The following is a 23,541-nucleotide window of genomic DNA, read 5'->3' as shown; positions in this document are numbered from 1 at the left end:
AGCCACCGCTCCACCGACACCTCTAAAGAACCGCGTCCGGTACAGACGGTTCTTCTAGCCTAGGCTTAACTGCTTTGTCCTTGCGCTTCTTGAAGAAGCGGGCCGGAGCATCCGACGGCATTTTATAATTGCACCGCTTCCCAAAGACTAACCTGGCACAATCCAACCTTCTCTTTATAGTGCGTTTATTGAATCTAGCACAAGAGCGACAGCCAACAACGCGGTGCTCAGGCCCTAAGCAAGGAATACACTCAGTATGATAATCTCTATGCGGTATCTGTTTCCCACAAGAAATGCAATTATTGACTTTTCTGACATCCGGTAAATCACTGAGGCAAGAAAAAACTAAAATATTCCCCAATGGGGTACTTAGCCAACTTTGAACTCGGTCTGAAACTTCGAAATCGAAAAATCTCAGAACGCCAACCGGCACTTGCAATGCTGCTTCTGCATCGGACCATGCGGCAAAAAAGACTGAGGATATGACGTCGGTCATGCGCATTTGTACCCTGACGTCCTGATGTCAGTCAAATGCGCCTTGACCGACGTCAGCCTTATACTTTGATATTCGGGCCGACCGAGGACAGCGGACTACCCAAGTGTAAGGACTGCAGCAATGTGAGATGAAGAACATCTCGTCAGAGGTAGGCTTAGGGGCGGACCACCCCTCTGTTTGTGCAGGAGTTCCATGATGTCTCCAAAAAAAAACATCGTTGGGGGTGATCTGGGGGAGCCTTCCCCTTCCTCCAAATCAGTGTCCTTGGTGAGGGACTCTGGGGAGGATTCCAGGTGCCTCCTTTTGCACTTCTGCTTCCGAGGAGCCTCTTTGGTAGGATTCTACGGAGCGGACTCACAAACTGCCTGCTGTTCCGCAAGGGGAACTGCTTGGGGCATATTAGGCATGGGCTATCCCCGAGTGGACACAATTGCTGAATTTGCTTCCAGAACAGAGGGAGTCAGGGTGGAACCCGAAGAAAAAGTTAGGGGCCTCGACACACTCGAGAGAACCCTTTCCACCACACTGAATGTCGAGGGACAGCAAGCCACCTGGGACACCAGTAAGGAAGCAGCTCTCCTGGGATCCGACTGGGGAATCAGAGCCGAGCCTGCAGATGCCGAGATGCCGAGGGGAGGGCCATGACCTGACATGGTCGGAGCCGATGGAAACCCCACCTCAGATCACAGACTACAGCTATGAGAACTAGTTGGATCTGACATGCTCAAGGTAACGGCTAGCATCGAACCCCAACACAGAGACCTCTTGGATCCAAAAACTCCGATAACTAGGGGTCGGATCGGAGAAGGCATTATAGGACTGAAAAAGGGAAGCGAGCTCCCCGCTGCAGAGGGAGAGGGGGCTGGCAAGACTCCCAATTGGATCTGGGTGCTAATGAATCTTTGCATCATTTTGTCCATCTCTGCTTCACTTAAACTTCTGGTGGAGGGTGATGATGAGGCCACTGACGCCGACCTGGAATGTCAGTGCACAGAAGCTCTAGATGAAGGGCTAGGATCCTTTAGCTCCGGTGAAAATCTAGGCGACCGGAACTGAGAAGTGCTAGGCCTAGAAATAGTCTGCAGGTTTTGAGGAGGACCCAATGGACCCAACCAGTGTGGGGATCTCCTCCTCGCCTTGTCCCTGTCATGTTTAGAAAGGTCATCTTCCACAGGCCTCTTGTCAGGAGGGTGAGTCCTGGCCTAGGAAGAGGATGAAGGGGGAGAAAAGACAGTCGCAGGGACAGCCGCCCCCAATGCAGAAAAAAACCCTTCATAATACGTTTAGCCTTGTGGTCTTTCAAGGCCCTATGGTTAAAGCCTGCACAAATTGGACAATCTGTAGAGAGGTGATAGGTCCCTAAACACACAACGCACAGAGTGTGGCCATCGGCTGGGGACAGCTCGTGGCCACACTGTGCACTTCCTAAAAATAGGTTTAGCCTGCTCAGCCATGCTAGAAAAGAGGAATAAATGGTCTGTGTCCGACTCAACCATGCATACACACAGACTAACGAGGAGGGGGAGAGAGGAAACTACTACACTAAGCACCTTTCTTTTTTTTTTTTTGCTATGAAACGTGATGCACAACGAGGTAGGGGAGGAAAGAAGGGAAACCTGACCTAACGCTATTAGAAAACAGACTCACTTACCCCAAGAAATCCTTAGATCACTAAATCAATAGACACTCGCCACGCCTGGAGCTCCGAGACCACAATGCTAGGCTAAGCTGCACCAAACCAGATCTGAGGGAAGGAAGGAGATGGAGGGGTATTATGGGTAAGGGGAGGAGATTGGATCAGATGCTGGTGAAGTTGCTGTCTCGGATCCGATCCAGATCCGAATACCCACAGGTTGAAGATCAAATGAAGTAAACTACTTCAGATCTGAAGAGTATGCCAACCCAGCATGGAGCAATTCACGTAAATAAGAAACTTTACAGAAAGTGAATCCAGGTTATGAGCAAGACAACAAACAAAAAATCTCTTCCATTTGGACAAATAGGATTTCCTGGTAGTGGATGTGACGCCTGTGCACTGGCCCAGCAATCAAGGAGCCTCAATTCTCACAACTAACACCACTGAGGGGCGTCCACATAGGGAAGGATAACACTAACACACACACACACACACACACACACACACACACACACACACACAGATACACACACACACACATGCACACACGCACACACACACAGAGTAAAGTACAATTTCCCTTAAGAACACACAGAGATCACAGTCAGTCTGGGGCTAGTTTCTTCCTTTGTCTCCAGATCCCAAATAAGACTCCCCACTGGCACAGCTATAGGGTCCAGATCTCAGCCTAGTGGGCAAGCTAAAACCTCCAGCACCCTCTCTGTCCAACCAGTGCTTCGTGCCCTGCCCAAGTAGCTGACACACACACACTCTGAGATAAGAGTTATACACAAACACACAGTCACTCCTGGGGAAGACTGGCACAGATTCCCCAGCTGTGCCTCCTTTCTGCCCAGTCTAAAAGGTAGTACGAGCTGCCACCATCCACTAACATCAGCTACTAAAAAGGCCTTTAACAAAGGGTGTCCAATTATTACTGTGCAATATTATTATCCAAATGGTAAGTGTGACTGAACAGCAAAGCTTATTGGAGTGACTTGGACAGTATCACTATATACATGCAATGTACTCTAGAGCTTAAATTATCTCTACACAACACAGCCACAGATGACAGGTTAAAAAATATTTAATAATAACTAATAAAAACACAAGATAATACTTCTTACTACACAGTGCTAGTCAAGAGTTCAGAGATCACAGAGAAATACTTAAAATAATACAGTAGAAAAGTTATGACATCAATACAGGAAAAAGTCTAATCTTATTTTCCTATTTCCTAGCTATTTCTAAAAGAGACACAGAAGTCTAAGATCCTACTTACATACAGAACACAGCAGATACTGGTGAGTTGGATGTTCTCAAGACAAATGCTAAATGCTCTGATTCTTTCTTCTTAAATTGATAAAGTCCTGCTTCACATTAGATCATTCTTAACAAATTTCTGGTTTTTCCACACTTAACAGAAACTCAGAGGTTAATGGCCCTTTTGATCTTGCAGCTGGTCAGGAAGCCAAAGCAATAAAATAAATTATACATGTAAATTCTAGCCATTAACTCTGGCCTCAAAACAACATCTCGGCTCCAAGTGTTGACATCAAACAATTACACAATGCTCGACTTATCAGCTTTCCTACAACTGAGTGCACTGTTGTTATATTTTTGAAGTTCAACATTTAACATTTTCTTGTATTTAAGAGAACAAGCACGTGGCTTACATTAATATTTACAAATGACAGAATTATCTACAAATTCTATATGGCTATGCTGGCAGCCTTCACCTATCTTCACAGTGGGGTTCCTGGCCTCCTGTAGACCCCAAAGTACATCCTCAGAAAAATGGTGCCCAAAAGGGATCAAACCCCTAACATCCACAATGTCAGTTGAAGAGTGGAAAGTGAGGATGGATAAGAGACCCCTAGTCTTGTATGTGTAGGTCTCCCTGTCAGGTATCTTGTAGTGACTGGCCTTGTCTAAGTGCAGAAGAAGAGGGAACCAATGCTGTCTGGACCAAAAGGGAGTCACCCACCTTCCAAGCCAAAGGACATGGGACTTTGGTGCAAAAGAGAGGAAGTTGTGTGTTCAGAGAGAAGCCAAAAAACTCTACCCGAGGAGTACCACAGGTGGACAATGTCCAGAAACACATCCCTGTGAAGCATCCATTCGTGAGTCTGTGTTATGGACCTGCTGAAAGAGTCTGCCACAATGTTCTGTTCTGAAGGAATATAAATAACCTGAAGAATCACCTGACAATGGACAGCCAGATCCCGAACCTGAAGAGCTAGTCTGCACAAGAGGTAAGACCGTGCCCCCACATCCCCTTGTTTGTACTAAATCACTGTGGTATTTTCTGTAAACATTTTGAGGTTCCTTTGAAAGAACATATAACCGAAGGCCTGAAGAGCCCTCCTTTCTTTGATGGTGATATGGTCCTTTCTCTGATGAAGGGACAAAAGGCCCTGAGCCTTTAAAGGACCGAAAGAAGCTCCCCACCTCACATCTAAGGCATCCAAAAAGTATTCCTGGGAGGGGATTGGGGGCTGAAAAGGAAGCCTTGGGTTGAGAGACAGTTGATGAATCCACCACTGAAGCTCTAGTTTGGGGCATGGAAGAAGAGAACTGGAAAGTCCAAAGGATAAGAATGTTGAAGCCATAGTGACTTTAATATACAATTGTAACTTTCTCATATGAAGTCTGGCTAGGGGAAACACAGAAATGGTGGAAGCCATGCATTTCAGACACCTTAGAAACTCCCTGGCTGTAACTTGGACTAGAGGAAGAAAGGATTGAAAGAAGGCAATTAGAGTTAAGGCCTTGGGAAGGCAGCAGGGATGCCAGCATAGGAATCGTCTGAAGCCTCCATCCAAGAAAAACATGATCCTGAGAAGGAGTCAGGAAGGATTTTTGGAAATTTACTGTAAAGCCTAGGCTCTGCAAGAGGCAGATGGCATTGTGGAGGTGCTGAAGCAAGGTCTCTGGAGAGGAAGCCTGAATGAGCAAGTCATCCAGGAAATGAAAGGAGAGATCAGTATTCCCCTCATCCTGCAAAAAAGCAATCACAGGAGCGGGGCATTTGGTGAAGACCCTTGGGGCAGTAAAGAGGTCAAAGGGCAAATCAGAGAACTGAAAATGCAAGGAAGAAACAGAGAAATATAAACATTTCCTGAAATGAGGATGAACATGAACATGGAGACAGGCATCCTTGAGATCCAGAGAGACTAGGAAAGCCTGAGGTAAAAGAACAGAAAAGAGGATTTGATGGGATAGCATTCAAAAGGAAGGAACCTTTAAAAATGTGTTGAGTTGAGAAAGATCCAGAATTGGTCCCCAGTTGCCTGCTTTCTTGGGAGTCAGAAACATTCTGGAATAAAACCCCTTACCCTTTTGAGGAGCAGAAACTGCTTAGATGGTGCCTTGAGACAAAAGGCTCTGAAGGACATCTGGAAAAAAGGGCAGCTGTTCCTGGGAGATTGAGGAATGACCAAAAAACAAGGAAGGGATTTCCATACCATGTAATACCCCTGATGAATGATGGACAGACCCCAAGAATTTTACTGATCCTTAACCAACTGTGAAGAGACAAGGAAAGATGAAGAGATAAAGAAACTTAACTTAGGAGGGAGGGAAAAGGATAGTCAGACAGAACCTGGTTTGTCTGGAAAAGGAGGCTTCTGAGCTGTAGAAGTCTGAGCAGACTTAGCATAAATTGGGAAAAATTTATGCTAAGATTTATAGATAAATCTATAAATCTATAAAGAGCCCTTCTAGAACCCTTTTTACATTTGGGAAGAGGGCAAGACTGTCTATGTACAAAGGCAGGCCTGTAAGGATAATTTCGCTGAAATTTGTGAACAGGAGAAACAAAAATTTTTAAATTCCTGCAAGGCATTACCCTTCTCTTGCAAGGACTTAAAAAGCTAAGCAGAAGAAGAACAAAAGAGATTTTTGTTGTCAAGGGCAGCATCCATCAATTTAGCCTTAATATCATCAGTCAAAAGTTGGAGGCAAGACAAAGAATAACGTAGTAACACAGAACAAAATGCAGCAGCTCTAAAAGAAGCATCAGCTGCATCATAACTACATTTAATAGAAAGATGGGCTACTTGAGAAGAGGATCCTAACAAGGAGAGGGTTGAAGCTTTCCCTTCAGAATCAAGAAGGTCAGAAATATCCTGAACTGCCTGGGACAGAAGAGCTAAAACATAGCCGGTCATATGGGTCTGGTAGCTAATAGCCCGAAAAGCCAGGGTAGCAGCAGTGTACATCTTTTTTGCCTAACCTTTCCATGGCCCTACTGTCCTTGTCAGAAGGAAGTAATTCAGTGGCTGGTAACAGTTTAGAAGATTTGTCGGAAGAAACAGAAACAAAAGAGGATCAGCAGAAGGACATTCATAAAAAAAAATTGCAATCATCAGGCAACTTATAAAACTTATCAGGTTTTGTAGAAGTGGGGGCTGAGAGTCAGGAGCTTGTGAAGCTGATGAAAAAGTGACCTACAAGGCAGAAAGGACAGTAGGAACAGCAGAAGGTTTAGGACTCTCCAACTGGTGGAGTTCATAATACCTCTTCTGAACATCAGAAACCTAGATACAGTCCCATTCAAAAAATTCCATCATCTGAGGAAATAGCATTCCCAAAGGAAAGCTCTTCAAAGGGAGAATCTGGACTAATACAGTCCTCCTCCTCAGAACCATATTCTAATGGAAAAGGAATCTAAGAGGAAGAGGCTAAGGACTCTTTTTAAGAGTACAATTCCTCATTAGAAGAATCCTGTCCCTAGGCCTTATAAGAGGAGTAGATGACCAAAGGGGGCAGGAACAGAAACTCCCTGTGGGGACTTTAAGGCCATGAGAGCACTGAACAACCCCAGTGTGAAATCCTGCCACTCACACTGAGGATCCTTAGGAGCAGGGGAATATGTTTTGTTTTCTACTTCTTTTTCAAGGGGACACCAGCCCTAAAGATCTTAGGAGGACCGGACCCTTGTATACACTCAGTCAACATAGTAGGAATCTCCTTCCTAACAAGAATCCACGGAACACTCCTCTGTCTCTGTGATATTATCAGCCGTGGTTCGTCCTCAACATCCATAACAGACGTCTGCACAGCCTCCAATGATGTGCGAGACACTGGATCTATGTCTGCCTCCAAAACAGTCACTGCAGAAGAATCCACTGGAATGACTGGACGATCCACCACACTTTCACCAGCCTTGACAGAAGCATCTGAGGGAGGTGGTACAGTAGCTGAATCTGACCTAACTTTTTTGGTCTTCTTGGCAGGTGGCTGACCCTCCGGTCAGGACGATTCCGCCACTGCATTGTGCCAACATCTTAAAACGTTGGTTTTCAAGGTAGATGGATAAAAAGGAGAAATGACTATGTAGAGAGACAAACGCTTGACAAATCTGGCATGATATATGGTCATGAGAAGCACCCAAACAAAACCAAACACTGCTTGTGACTGTTCTTATGGGGAATCTGTTTCCCACACTGACATTTTCCTTTTCTGGATGACATGCAACCTCACAAAAAAGTAAATAAAATCAAGATAAGAAGAAAAATCCCAATGGGGCACTTATCTGAAAATGGCTTGGTAACCAGCAGACAAAGGAGCATTCAGACCTACAATCGAAAATGGCTTTCAGACTGGCAGCAAAGAAGTTCTGAGGTAGGTAAGCCCATATGTCATCTTTATGCCCTACTGCCTAGTGTAAGGATTACTGCAACAGTGATATGGAAGGACTTCTGTACATATTCCTACATAATGGGTATATGAAGACAAGCATCTTTCACAGCCAAATTTAGCATCCATCAAGTTTTGAAGGGAAAGCATTTGAATTTGGTTACCAGTAAGCATTTGTTTAGCTTGGAGAAGTCTATTATGAATCGCTATGATGTTTCTTTTTTTTTCTGGGACCAAGAAGTGCATGGAGTAGAATCTTGAACCTATTTTTCCTTGTGGCATTAGCTGAATGAATCTTTGAAAGTAACAGAGCCTCTGTCTGAAAGGAAATCAGATGTCTTCATTGTTTTGGAGCTCAAGGAATCCAAAAGAATGTGGGAATCCTCCCATAGTTCCAAGATGCAGCCTATACAGTTTTGAGTATCCATTTGACCTGGATGACTTGTTCCCAAGCTGAAGTGAAGAGGGAAAGCAATCCTCCCTAGTTTGCGGAGACATTGTTGAGAAAGTTGAAGCTGGGATAGGATAAGTTGGGGGGGGGGCTTTAGATAGTCACAGCTGCTCTCTGTTGGGTCCATGGTCCTTAGACCCCCTCCCAAGCCTTGGTTACAAAACATGTTGCCACTTCCTTTGGTACTTGGTAATTGATTTGCTTTCATCTAGGTTTAGACTTCTTTTCCTTGAGTGGAAGAGACCAAAATTTACTTGGATAATCCATGTTCTATCTAACTGGGAGGGAAAGACAGAGTTCCTTGCCTGAATTTATAATCTTTCTCTTTCCTCCAGTCTCTGGAAAACTTTTTCTGCTAGGAGTCCAAAGAAAATCTCCCTGTCCAGGATGCATTAAGGAGTTCTGCTTTTAAATGCTCTGAAAAGGGCTGATTCCTCAGCCAGGCATGTCTACAGGTGACAGAGACTTTGGCAGTTGCCCTACAGGTTGCATCTAAAGCATCATAGGCATATTTAAGTGAATGTCTAGATATGTGGAGAGTAACAGTGTTGGACAGGGTAGCTGCAGTGCAAGTTTTCTTGCCACATCAGTCCAAAATTCTACTCCCCCCCATCATATGGCAAGGGATTCCTAGATGCAGGCCCATTCCAGAGACACCACAACTGGGTACACCACTGAATACTTATAATGGTATTTTAGGGAGACCACCACCCTAGAGAAGCAGTCAAGCTTCTTGGCGGCATGGGGAAGGATATCAGATTGCAAGGATATGTCTGAGAACACATAATCCAAGACTTCATGGATTGGTGGGATCACCAGAGGTCTGGGTTCAGGCAGTCCCAGGAGGCATTTATATCTAGTCTGGGCCTGACAAAACTCTTACATTCCCATTCTTCACTCTGTGTGGGGTGTCCCCAAAGGAGAGGTCCCTAGGGGGTGAGGCTAAGGATAAGATGTCTTCAGAAACAGACTCACAGTACAGCTGGGAGGGTAGGTGCTTAAAACAGGCCAATGCCTCCTCCCCACAATCAGTGAAATTTAAGTCCATCTTGGGAGGAGAAGTCCTTTTTTTCTTTTCGCAGAGGAACTTCCATACAGAGGATCATTTTCCAAGGAAGTATACCTGGATTTCATGAAGTCGAAGAAAAACTGCACCAATCACCCATAGTCCTGTGGTGAGTCAGGGGTAGAGGGACCTGATGATACGGGCAGCAATGGCTGCGGCAACCCTGGTTGCTGCTTCATTTTGGATGGCTTGTGCTTGAGCTTGGTGGGTGACAAAACTTCAAGACACAAGCAGGTGGCTGTAACCTGGATTCAGTTCCTGGGTATTCCTTCCCTTACAATAACTACAGGGATTCCATCCTGGCCCTGTGTAACCAAGACCTTGATGTAGGGCTTAAGAAATGGTTTCGGACCCGAATGACGTCAGTCTGTTTTCAGCTAGGAGGGATGTGGAGGGAGCCAAGAACATGATGACCTCCAGGAGGGTCATACCAGAGGACTCGGACCCCAGTAATCATCAGTCTACGGTGCTGCAAAGATGCCTTGCCTGTGTCTTTAATTATGAGATGAGGTGATGAGTCAGACACCATCGGGATGTTGTCAGCCTCCGTGACATCCTTCTTCAAATGCTTTTCTTTGCACTTCTTAGGGATGTTAGCAACTGAACTAACAAATGCTAAAGTGTAAGCAAGCCTATCACTACCTTCCTTAAGAAAACTACTAAGAAGTTGGCCCCTACTCTTATTGGTTCTGTCATTAAAATAAGTATATAGCAGACAATTTTGTTCACAGTGGATTGGAACTAAAAAGAACCGGAAATATGAGTGACAGTCTGTGGAATTTGTTTTCCACACTGAAGGCAATTATTGACCTTAAATAACATTAATCAATAATGATCCTAGTAGGGTACTTAGCTGCACTCTCTGGTCTCATGTCCAACCGACATACTGATGACACTGCTGCATGCAAAGAGCATCTGCTGCACAGCAAGAACAATTCTTTATACCTAGATGCATACCTCTCAATTGTCCAGATTTTTTACCTCATATTTTTTGTCTGTTGCTCATTAAACTTGTGGTTTTCTGACAAATCCCCGAGAATAGAAATAGCAATTGAAACCATTAGAGTTATAGACTTCATCCACACATCCACAACCCCGTTTTTGCCATTTTTCCAAATGGGTTGGGGTGTCACTTCAAAAGTGGCACTCATCTAGAGCCAATTGTCACTTCAAAAGTGGCAATCATCTAGAGCCAATGTTCACACTGTCTGGTTTTCACATCTTTCACAAAATACATGTTGAAGCAATACCTATTATTCTAGCAACTTTATCAGATTATTTCAGCAGCATTTAAAATCAGTTCCTGATTTTGGGCCTTTGTTCCACCTATTGTTTTTGGTTTTGCCTGGAATTTTTGTGTTTAGAGGTTAAGTATGTCCAGATTTCCTAACACTGGATAGGGTAAAGCGTCTACTGTCTTTGGGATGGTAAATTCTTTGGTATTTGGGCCGACGGGAATTCTCAAGACTCAGTATGGCAACAGTGACTATTATGAACATTGTATGGGATGATTCTTAGAGCTTTTAGGCAGAAAGTGTGGAGGTTTGAGGGACAGATCTTGAGTCCAGCAACCCTTGAAGGATTATTCTGGCAAAATCTGTCCTGGCTATGAAACATGTGCCTGTTTTGTAATGTTTATTGAAAGAGAGAATAGAAGAGGAATTAGCTGCCTCCAAAATGTACTTAAGAGTCAAGACTCCTTGAAAAACATTCCATAAGAAGCTACTGTTCTGGTACAAAGTGCTATGACCTGTCCTGAGACTTGTCATGGAAGAAACAGCAGAAGGAAATAAAAAGTGAAATCCATTTAGTATGGAAACAGAAATCCATTTAGATAGGGTCAGTTTTGTAAGATGAAGACCCACATTTTTCCTATAAAAGAAATAAATAAAACATTGCTCAAACTTTCTTATAGTTTTACCTGGGTAGTACCTTAGTTTTCTGTGGACATCTAGTGAATGAATCTAGATGGATGTTAATGCACAGGATTAAGGCTATGAGATGTTAATGAACTGCTTCCTGCAATAAAGGGTTTGATTCCCTCAGCCTTCATTTGCATACTATTTGACCTTGACCAAGTCACTTAACCTGACAGTGACTTTGGGGAATAGGGAAACTGGTCTCGGCTTCTTAATGGTCTTTCGATCTTAATGCCTAGTAACCACCTATGAACCCAAGAATCTAAGGATTATTTTCCCTTTATTTTGAGGACTGGGGAAAAATTCACGTAGATGGGTAGACTGATTTAGTGATAGTTTGTTGACAACTCTAGGCATAAAAGAAGAGTTATTCCTGAGGGTCACCATGTCTCTATTGAAAACTAGAAAAGAGGGCGTACGTATGACAGCTTTTAACTTAGAAAACCTTCTGGCAGATGTCAAGGCCACTAATAACAATGTTTACCAAGTGCAGAATTTTACAGACATGGAAGAAGCGAGTTTAAAGGGAAGAAGGGTTAACTTTTCAAGCACATATTTCAGGTCCCAAGAAAGATTTCCTGGTGGGACTAATATGGAGGAAACCTTTAAGAAACTCTTTGGTCTTATAACATGAAGAAAGAGATCAACTGGCAGAAAGAAAGAAATGACTGAAAATGCATTTTAATAAAGGTGTACGCTAGACCTGAGCTGAGCAGGTCAAACAAGTATCTGAATGCCTGTTTGACAGGGGTTCCCATCCTCTGTTATGGCATCACATAAAAATATCTCTTCTACGTAGAAAAATAAGATTTTTCTTGTTGCAGGTTTTGTTGTCTATCTTACTACCTATAGTGTGTCCTCAGAGTAGAGGTGTGAAAGGCATCTGCCACTTATCATCCAGACTAAGACATTCAGAGTCTTTATGCCTGACTGAATGAGAGAGCCTTTTGATGAATGAGCAAGCCCATCATGTGAAGTAACTGGTGACTGCCTTTGGCTTGGTGAAAAATGAGGGAGAACCAGTACTGTGTGGGACAAAATGGAGTCACCAATACTATTTTTATACTGTCTTTCTGAATGTTCAGAATGAGCTTTGGAATATGAGGAAAGGAAGGGAAAGAGTAAAGGAACTACCCTTTCATTAGAAAGAAAGTGTCTTTCTTCCTAGCTTCCCTGCATGCAGCCAGTCTTGATCAAAGTAGAGGCAGAGAGATCTATCTGGGGAATTCCCCACTGATGGACAATCTGAAGGAAGACTTCCCATTAAACAGCCATTTATGAGGGTCTGCATCTATATCTGCTCCAGTAATCTGGCAGTGAATTCAGTTCTGAGTGGATGTACACTGATAAACGTGGAGACTGGGATGCACTGCAATATCCCAAGCCATCAATGCAAGTCTGAAAAGGTGATAACATTTTGCTCTCATCTGTGTGTTGATGCATACATGACTGTGGCACTGCCTGTTAAGATCTGAACAGTCACTGGAGTCCAGAGGTGATGAAGAATAAGGACTGTGAATATTGGGACTTTCATCCCCTTGACATTTATACACTTACGTCTGCCTTGTTTGTACCAGGCTAAATGAAATTTGAAATCCTTTGAACAAGCTCACTTGCAATGTCTGAGGCATTTGCTTGGACTTTTTTAAAGGGGGATGGTAAGAAAATGGACCCCCTGAGTTGAATTTCATATAGTCAATCCAACAACTCAACTCTTTCTTCACAATAGGCAAGACAGAGACTGGGATGGAGAGAGAGGATGGTAGTGTTTGTGCCCATACTGATTTCAGGCACCAATGGATTTTCCTTATGTGGAGTCTGTCAAAAAGAATAATTTGAATTATGGATGCTGTGAATCTCAAGCCTATCAGTATATCTTCTGCAGAGGTCATATGTATATTTGTGAGGCACAGAAAGTAGGCTGTGAAGAACTGGATTTTTTCCAGAGGAAGAAAAGCCACCATAATGGAAGTATCCAGAAGACATCCAAGAAATACCAGAGAATGAAGGGGCTGCAGACTGGATTTCTTGAAGTTTACAGTGAACCCTAGGTGAGACTAAGTGAAAGCATAGCTGTGTGAGTAAATTGATCTTAACAGTAGATGCTTACACAGATCAGTCCTGCAGTAGCCTTAGCTATATGGGACTTATCATGTGAAGGATCAGATGTCCAGCCAGCTTCTAAAGCTTTAGTGCACATTCCAAATGTCTGTACATATGTTAGAGTTTGAGACTGAAAATGTATAAAAGCAAATATACAGGTGACAAAAAAAAATCAGAGTTTTCTTGCCCTACAAAAAAGGAAGCCAAGAGCCCTGTCAACAATGTTTGTTCTAACAGAAGAGGGGAAAATATGGACGACCCTCCCCCACCCTGGCAAAACTAAACACAAAGGAGGAAAGTGGAAGGCTATTTATATTGCGTCACAGTTATGGTAAGTTTAGTTACAAAACTGAACTATGTTCATCATTAGATCACTGTTGCAGTAGCCTGAGCTATGAAGGACGAATACTAAAGCTTAGCAAGAGATGAATGAGAAAAAGGATCAAAGCCCAGGAGTCCCTGGAGAAGAGGCCTAACAAGCCATGCCACAGTCCTAGAGAAACTATACATTTTGTAATGTTTGATATAAGCATGAACAGAAGGCCAAGTTGTTGACCCTAGAACATTTCTTGAGTCCACCTTTTTCCAAAAGGCAGATGAAGTAGCCACAGCCACGACGGAATGGGCACCAAATTTGCCTTGAAGTGCCTTACCATGTTATGAATAACCATTTCAAAATCTGAAAGTTATACACTTATCATAACAACAGAGCTGTGTTGTCTGACTTTCATCCAGTTCAACGTATGGGTTATCACATTTGATTGGATCTCAAACTCAGTGCCATCTCTGAAGCTTCACGAATCCAAGGCTCTGGCTCCTCCCCTACCCATAATTCCCCCACTCCACCTTAGATCAAGTATGCCCCACCAACTGAAAATTCAGAGCTACAGTAACTCTTTTAAGGTTAAATACTAACTTGAAAGGAAACACTTAGGGGAGGATCACAGTCTGATATTACTGTTCAGACAGTGTGCAACTGAGATCCATTCAGTCACCTGAAGCCAATAAATGTTAATTTGGCAGGGGGCAAGAGGGAGGGAGGTGGAACCACAAGAAAATCAGACAACAAAGATCTATCGTCATGATAAGTACATCAATGTTATCTATTGTCTTGGACAGATTCCCAAACTGTTTTAACATGGGAAGTATCAGGGAGGGACACTTCTGAGAAGTGTAGAACCAAAGGAGGAACGTGATCTAAACCATACATCCAATTTATAATGAGACACAAAGGTGTGAACTGCTGAGCAGGTTACAGCAGCACAAATATCATCAATGGGAAGTCTTTTCTTAAAGGTTGTCAAAGAGACTATTCCCCTTGCTGAATGAGCTATGGGGTTTGACTGCAGGGACGTGCCCTTTTTACTGTATACAAAGGAAATACAATCTGATAACAATCTTGAAAAAAAAAAAAAAAGAAGTTAAGCACCCGCCATAACGTTCCATCTGTGTTGCACATTTTCATTCATTCCCAAACCTGTGGGACTCGACCATTTCAATAGTTTGGGACAACCAACAAGCTCTCAAGTTCTTCCCTTACCCATAATCCACCCTTCTAAGTTACCTTAGATCTTGTTTGCTGCTAGAAATATGAAGAAAATATAAATACATACACTATACAAACACACACACACATATGTGTGTGTGTGTATATATATATATATATATATATAAATACATATATATATGCATGTATATACACATATACATACATGTAAATATATGTACAATTACGTATAAGTTAAGACTTATTCTGGAGCTCAGTACAGGAAAATGATAATTCAGGATCACTCGCTTTTTCAGGAGTGGAAAGATCAGGGGATGACGGGTGGGCTGTTTGAGAAAGAATGAAAATTGGACAACACAGATGGAACGTTATGGTGAGTACATAATTTCTTTATCTGATGTTGTCAATTTTCATTCTATCCTCCCCAGCTACCTTATACCTTGGGTGGACTTATGGAAGTATGTTCCTCAGAACTACTGACCCAAAGGAAGCACTTCCCCTGCAGACCAAATCTAATTTGTAATGAGTAACAGTTGCACATATATCATCCATGAATACTCTACACTGAAATATTGACGAAGCTGCCATGGCTCTCGTTGATTGGGTTCAGAAAGGTTTAGAGAATTTCAGACCTTGTTTCCTGTAAACATATGAAATATAATCTATGATCCATCTAGATAATGTTACTTTGGACACTGGATTACCCAGTTTTACATCTAAAAAGGAGACAAAAAGTTGGTCAGATTTTCTTAAACTTTTTGTTCCATGAAGGTAAAAACGTAATTGCCTATGAACATCGAGTAAGTGTAGCAGGTATTCACCTTTATTTGACAATCTTGATAAGAACACTGGTAGATTAATGGATTGGCTGATATTATCTGACACTACTTTAGGCAAAAAGAATGGATTAGTATGTAGTGAACCCCTGTCTTTATGAAAGATCAAATATGGTGGTTGACATGACAACGCTTGAATCTCTGAAATTCTTATTATTTATTTATTTAAATTGGTTGACCGGGAGTGTCCGACTGGACGTAGGTCCATTTTCAGCGGAGGCCCGGGGAGAAAAGCTCCACAGTAAAATAAACAGACAGTAGTTACATTGGCTTACACAGCGATTAACAATTTAACATAGCAATTACTTACAACATATTTACAGATGAAGAACATAGTACATCAGTAGACAACTAGAATCTTTATCTGTGAAGTACATAACAGACATTAACAAATGTTACAATGAGAAGTTCCTGCTGTATAATAAGTACTAGGCTTATGAGCATCTGAGCTTGCTATAATCAAGGCAGTTAGTTGAGTGGAGAGAAAGGTAGTGGTTGGATGGGGTAGATGATATTAGAGTGGGAGTTGCAAGGGCATAGCCAGCATGTTTTTAGGTGCGCTTTTAGTAAAGTTTTGAAGTGGCTGCATGATGGTATGGAGGTAATTGTGGGTGGGAGTGAGTTCCATAATTTGGCTATGGCGCAAGAGAATAGTGCTTCACCAGCAGAGTTATTGGCTTTAGTGATCTGCAAGTGATTTTTGTTGCTGGATCTTAGTGGTCTGGTGGTGCGATAGGGTTGGAGTAGATTCTGGAGGGATGGGACATTTAGTGGATGGTTTACTAGTTTGTGGGTGAGTGAGAGTTGATACCACTGAAGGAGGTGAGGGAGTTCAAGCCAGACCAGTTCAGCAAGTGAGAGACAGTGGTGACTACGGTAGGATGCCCCTGTGGCGAATTTGGCGATTTTGTTGTAGCAGGTCTCTAGCGTGTTTAGATCACATTGCCTTAGGTTGGTGTATATTGGAGAGGCATAAAGTAGGGTGGAGATAAGGTGGGAATTTGCTATTGAAATCTTTGCTGCTTTGGTGAGAAATTGCTTATTTCTGTATAATGCTCCTAGTTTTTTTGTGGACTTTTTTTATGGTCATGGATATGTGAATGTCAAATTTTAGTTTATTGTCTATTTCCACTCCTAGCAATTTGGTGTGTTCAGTTTGGTATATAGTGGTGTTATATTTTGCTGTGATGCTAAAGTGAGAGTTGTTTTGAGTATGTTTGGTGGGTTGGAAGATGAGTAGTTTAGTTTTGTTTGGGTTGAGTATTAATTGGGCATCGGATAACCATGTTTCAACAGAGGAAAAGGCTTCCTGTGTGACTTTTTGCAGTTTGGGTAGGGACAAATATTGCAGATGTTACTGCTACCAAAAATATAATTTTCCCAGAAAGGAACTTCAGATCACATGTAGGTGCAGAGTCAAAGGGGGTTGTAAATTTCTTGCAGCACCAAAGTCAGATCCCAAGGAGGAATAGGTCTTTATAAGGGGGTTTAAGCAAAAGAGTTCCCCTTAGAAAAGCCTTACAGAGTTTGTGTGAAGCAACTGAAGATCCTTGATATCCAGTGTGAAAACTGGAAATTGAAGCTAGCTGTACCCTTACTGTAGAAGAAACTGTTCGAATTGTGAACAATTGTGCTAAGAACTCGAGGATCCTATGAATCGGAACTGAGAATGGGTCTAGGTCATTCTGCTGTGCTCAGAAAACAAAACTCTTCCATTTACTACAATATAGTTTATGTGTAGATGGCTTATGAGCAAACAAGAGAATGTGACGGACTCGAGTAGACAGCATAGGTTGTCTGGGTATTAATGAATTTGGAGAAGCCAAGCAGTTAGCTTTAGGTTTGGAATGCCTGGCTGAACCATCCTGTCGGGTGAGACAGGAAGTCCGGAGTTGGATCCAGAATCCAAGGCTACGTCAGTAAATGAGGCCACAGAAAAGGAAATCAAATCTGTCAAAGCCAGTACTGTGCAACGAAGATTACTTTGCTCTTTGACCTGCTCGCTTTCTGTAGAACTTTGGGTATTAACGGGGTCGGAGGAAAAGCATACAGGAGATGGGAGGGGGGGGTTGTGAAGAAGAGCATCTTTGGGAATTCCCTTTGTAGGGGGAGCTGGGCAAAATAGTTGCTGCACTTGTTTAGGGGAGAGCAAAAAAAAATTGCAGTAAGGCTGGCCCCATTTATGGAATAACCTTTCTGCAACTAAAAACCAAAAAATATTCCGAAGAAACCTGGTATTGGATAAAAACATACAAATAACAGAAAACACAAACAATAGGCCAATGGGAATATCTGTTAAATTCAAATTCACATTCAATGCACAAAACCCAGCCATTACAATATTCCAATTTCATCATCTTCTTTCAGCTGTTCCCATTAGGGGTCACCACAGCAGATCACCTGTTTCCATTCTTCCTGTCCTCTGCATCTTGCTCTGTCACACCAACCACCTGCATGTCCTCTCTCACCACATCCATAAACCTTATCTTAGGCCTTCCTCTTTTCCTGTTACCTGGTAGCTTCATCCTTAGCATCTTTTTCCCAATATACTCAGCATCCCTCCTCAGCACATGTCCAAACCAACGTAATCTTGCCTCTCTGGCTTTGTCTCCAAACCTTCCAACCTGGGCTGACCCTCTAATATACTTATTCCTAATCCTGTCCACCCTGGTCACACCCAGTGCAAATCTTAACATCTTTAACTCTGCGACATCCAGCTCAAACTCCTCCCTTTTTGTCAATGCCACTGTCTCCAACCCATATAACATACCTGGTCTCACTACCCTCTTGTAGACCTTCCCTTTCACTCTCACAGGTACTCGTCTGTCACAAATCACTCCTGACACTCTTCTCCACCCACTCCATCCTGCCTGTACTCTCTTCTTCGCCTCTCTTCCCCACTCATCGTTACTCTGAACTATTGACCCCAAGTATTTAAACTCATCCACCTTTGCCACCTCTACTCCTTGCATCCTCACCATTCCTCTATCCTCCCTCTCATTCACACACATATATTCTGTCTTAGTCATGCTGACCTTCATTCCTCTTCTCTCTAGAGCATATCTCCATCTCTCCAGGGTCTCCTCCACCTGTTCCCTACTCTCACTACAAATCACAATGTCATCTGCAAACATCATAGTCCACGGGGACTCCTGTCTGATCTCGTCTGTCAACCTGTCCATCAGCATTGCAAATAAGAAAGGGCTCAGAGCTGATCCTTGATGTAACACCACCTCCACCTTAAACACATCCATCGCTCCCACCGCAGACCTCACCGCTGTCACACTACCCTCGTACATACCCTGTACCACTCTTACATACTTCTCTGACACTCCTGACTTCCTCGTACAATACCACAACTCCTCTCTAGGCACCCTGTCATATGCTTTCTCTAAGTCTACAAAAACACAATGCAATTCCTTCTGACATTCTCTGTACTTCTCCATCAACACTCTCAGAACAAACATCGCATCTGTAGTGCTCTTTCCCGGCATGAAACCATACTGCTGATCACTAATCATCACGTCCCTTCTTAACCTAGCTTCCACTACTCTTTCCCATAACTTCATGCTGTGACTGATCAATTTAATCGCTCTGTAGTTACTACAGCTCTGCACATCACCCTTATTCTTAAAAATCGGTACCAAAACACTTTTTCTCCATTCCTCAAGCATCCTATCACTTTCCAAGATTTCATTAAACGATCTGGTTTAAAACTCCACTGCCATTTCACCTAAACACCTCCATGTTTCCACAAGTATGTCATCTGGGCCAACAGCCTTTCCATTCTTCATTCTCTTCATAGCTATCCTTACTTCCTCCTTGTTAATCCATTGTACTTCAGGATTCACTATCCCTACATCATCCAACCTTCTCTCCCTCTCATTCTCTTCATTCATCAACCCCTCAAAGTACTCTTTCCATCTGCTCAACACAGTCTCCTCGCTTGTGAGTATGTTTCCCTCATTATTCTTTATCACCTTTACCTGCTGCACATCTTTCCTAGCTTGGTCCCTCTGTCTAGCCAATCTGTACAGGTCCTTTTCTCCCTCCTTAGTGTCCAACCTTTCATACAACTCTTCATATGCCTTATCCTTAGCCTTCACCACCTCTCTTCTTTGCCATGCACCTCATTTCCTTATACTCCTGTCTACTTTCTTCATCTCTCCGACAATCCCACTTCTTCTTTGTCAACCTCTTTGTCTGTATACTCTCTAGTACTTCCTCATTCCACCACCATGTCTCCTTGTCATCCTTCCTCTGTCCAGATGTGACACCAAGTACCTTTCTAGCCATCTCCCTTACTAGCTCTGCTGTAGTTACCCAGCTATTTGGCAACTCTTCACGGCCACCCAGTGCCTGTCTTAACTCATCCCTGAACTCCACCTCACAATTACCCTTTTTCAGTTTCCACCATTTGATTCTTGGTGCTGCCCTCACACACCTCCTCCTCTTCTTGATCACCAATGTCATCCTACAAACCACCATCCTATGCTGCCTAACAATTTAATGCTTTTAAATCCAAACCAAAACAGCAAAATAACATTCAGGTTAAACATTTCCGTACTTTATAATGGATATCTTCAGAACCATGAATGAATTTCCACTAACGTTTAAATCACAAATAAAACTGACATACCCACATAAAAGAACCAATCAATACTCCTATTCTGTGCCAAGCCCCCACGATTTCTTTAAACAAATTCCAAAATTACACTCCATGCAAACCTACATAATTATCCTCTAAAAAATTACGTTTAACTTAATTAAATAAGCAATTTTAATAATGTAAACTTATATCATTTAAGTTCAAAGGCTCTCTTCCTTAATTTGCTAATGACAGAAATTGTACCATTGAGCCCTGGTGGATTTGCTGCATCAAACCTGAACTGCCAGCACATCTCTCTGTACAGAAGCCTTTTCTCCCAGTCACCACTATAGGAACTCACTTGAATTTGGTCAAGAACTAAAAATAAAAAATTCTTAAAACCTTTACATTCTGCTATGTTGGGCTAGAGCACTTTTGCTGTCATTACACTGGACACTATATACATAGGTTCATATGTGTGTACTAGGCTAATGGCTCTGGGGCCTTTACAAGCCTAGTCATAGGAATACCCTGGTATCGTGCCACCCGACCTTAGTCCCCAGTGCTTCTGTCGAGTAGAGCCAATGGAGTTATCCTTGGGGTGAATTTTCTATTTCCCATTCACTCATCATGATTTTTCTTTTAGAGGGTCAGCGAGGTGCTCTGCTTGACATGTATGGGAAGTCTATTCCACACCATGGGCAGTCTCTGGGTTATGAACCTGTCCCTCCAGTAAGCTCTGTTGATTGTGGTAAAGCGGTTGAGGTCTGTGGAGCATGTGGTGCGGCAGGATTGGGATTTCTTTAGATGCAGCATTTCTAACAGAGCTGGGTCAGACATGGCTTTGTAAGTCAAGCAGAGATTGCCTCTAAGTAGGCAATATGAGACAGAGAATAGTTGGAGTTTTTTTGAGTCTGTCCATATAAGACAAGTGTTTAAGGCCTAGGATCCTCTCTGTGAGGTACTTTTGCAGCCTCTCCAGTTGTTGCAAGTGTCTAGTGAGGTACATGCCAAATGGGGCATTGCACTCGATGACTGGCCTAATGAAGGAAGAGTAGAGGGAGACAATGACGTCTTTCTTCCTCGATGCAAAGCCCTTAGTAATGAGATGTCTCACACACAAGGACGTTCTGACCAGAGTGGCAATGTGGTGATCAAAAGAGAGATTGTTGTCAACCTGTGTTCACAAATCGCTTATAATGCCTTCTGTGTTCAGTGGACTACCATAGGTGGGGTAATTCATGGGAACTGGGTTTTTCAAAAAGGGGGTGATGACACATTTTTTTGGCATGGAGCTTAAGGCCATGGTTCTGACACCAGTCGTTGGCCTCAGTGAAGCCATTCTGTAGGATGTCAACATAACCTGGGGAGTTAATAATAGCTCCCAACTTGCAATCGTCTGCGAACTTTGTCAGCCAGAGTCCCTTCATATTGGCCTGGACTTCAGAGAAGTAGATACCACACAGGAGAGGACCTAGGACCTAACCCTGTGGGACTCCACTTGTGACTATTCAGCAGTCTGATTTGGAATCAGCTACTTTCACACTGTGGGTTCTATCTGTAAGCCAGTTTGCAACCCACCTAGTGATATAGGGGTTGATGTCTAGCTTAGTGAGTTTTTCTATGATTCCTGAATGGGGAATGGTATCAAAGGCCTTGGCCAGATCAAGGTAAGCTGTATGAACCACCTTGCCTCCATCCACAGCTCAGGTGACTGACTCAAAGAAGTCGACATGGTTTGGCAGGCATGATATATCCTTCACAAAACCAAACTGTGTGGGATTCAGAGTTTGGAGATTCCCTATATCCTTGTTTATTAGGTCCATGATGATGCGTTCCATAGCTTTGCATATCAGACTCGTCAGGCTAATGGGGAGATAGTTGCCAGTGTCTGTAGTCATTCCTCCTTTGTGGAGAAGGATGACTGTAGCAGTGTGCCATACAGCAGGGATACAGCCTGAGGTGAAGCTGTGATTGAACAGGGCACACAGGTGAGGTGCCAATTCCCTCTGTAGTTCATGTAGAACACAGCCAGGGATACTGTCAGGTCCCAAAGACTTAGCCTTGGACAGTGCTGTTTTAACCTGTGCAGCAGCAATACTGCGTGCCTGGCAATCTACTGGCATTTTGACTGGTCCTTTGGGGGGGGGGGGTAAAGTTGGCACTGAATCTGTCGGCCAGTTTATTGGCAATATCTGTTGGCTCGGTATAGGAGGCACCATTGTGCAGTGGCTTAGAGCAAATCTGGGTACTGCTGTGGAGACTCTTTACATAACTAGGGCCTTGTGGTTTAGAGCTAGCTTTAGAGGATTTCATGAGGGATCTCAACTTTTTGTTGAGGTTGATAAGGGAGTTTTTCCAGTCTTGGGACTACACCTTATTCCACATCAGTTTCCTTCTTCTGTTGTAGAGTTTGTTTTATGGCAGGGGACTACCAGATTGGCTTCCTGTTTTTGGAGCAGAGCATCTTGGTTCTATTGGGTGTGGCGAGATCCATGAATTTGCATGGGTGCCGTGAAGTTAGCCAACTCTGTTTTTAGGAGCCCAAAGTTAACTTTGGAGAAGTTTTTCATGGTGGTTACCTTTGCGGGGGTGGGAGGGATGTGGATTTCCAAGGTGATTAGTTTGTGGTCGGATCTAACCAGGGAGGAGTTGACTAATGGTGTAGAGCAACAGTCGCCCATGTTAGTAATGACCAGGTCAAGGATGTTGCTACCTCTAGTGGGGGTAAGAACGAGCTGGTCCAGGGCACTGGAATTAATGAATTCCAGGAAATGTTGGGCAAGTGTATTGGTACATGAGTAGTTTTCCAAGTTAATGGAGGGGTCGTTGAAGTCACCCAGTATGAAAGTGTTACGTTGGACACTAATATTCTCCAGGGTGCTTAAGAACGTGGTGTGTGAGTCTTGGGACATGGTTGGGAACCTATAGCAGGCTACGACCTGAATCGCTGTCTTACCCAATGTTAGCTGCATCTGAAGTACCTCTGATGCGTTATGTTGGGCTACCAGTCTAGAGGTGTGCGCATCCTTTATGAATATGGAAACACCACCGCCTCTGGAACTTCGGTCCAAGTTCTGGGGCCAAAAGGTGTAGAATGAGATGTTCTTCGTGTTTCACTGTTGCAGTCATAACTGTAGGGTGCTCCTGCCGGCAGGCAGCCCGAGGTCGGCCAGAATCCCAAAGTCTGGGTCCGGCATCGGCTGTATAAGCTAGTATCCTGACGTCAGGACGCCTTGGTACATAGCCCTCAGCCGACGCCATCTTCTCCAGTCTTTCTTGCCGTGCGGTGGAAA

The 23,541-nt window shown here is 43.3% G+C and overlaps 1 protein-coding gene across 3 annotated transcripts in view; it reads right to left on the bottom strand.

Annotated features, from left to right (window-relative positions):
* Positions 1-23,541, bottom strand: part of PHF3 (PHD finger protein 3) — a 2,404,159-nt gene that overhangs the window by 697,827 nt on the left and 1,682,791 nt on the right. The window lies entirely within an intron of this gene.

This window comes from Protopterus annectens, chromosome 2.part2 (assembly GCF_019279795.1).
Source record: "Protopterus annectens isolate FY-2018-M chromosome 2.part2, PAN1.0, whole genome shotgun sequence".
NCBI lineage: Eukaryota > Metazoa > Chordata > Ceratodontiformes > Protopteridae > Protopterus > Protopterus annectens.
Note: the sequence above shows the minus strand (reverse complement) of the source record. Positions and strands in the feature narration are given on the sequence as shown.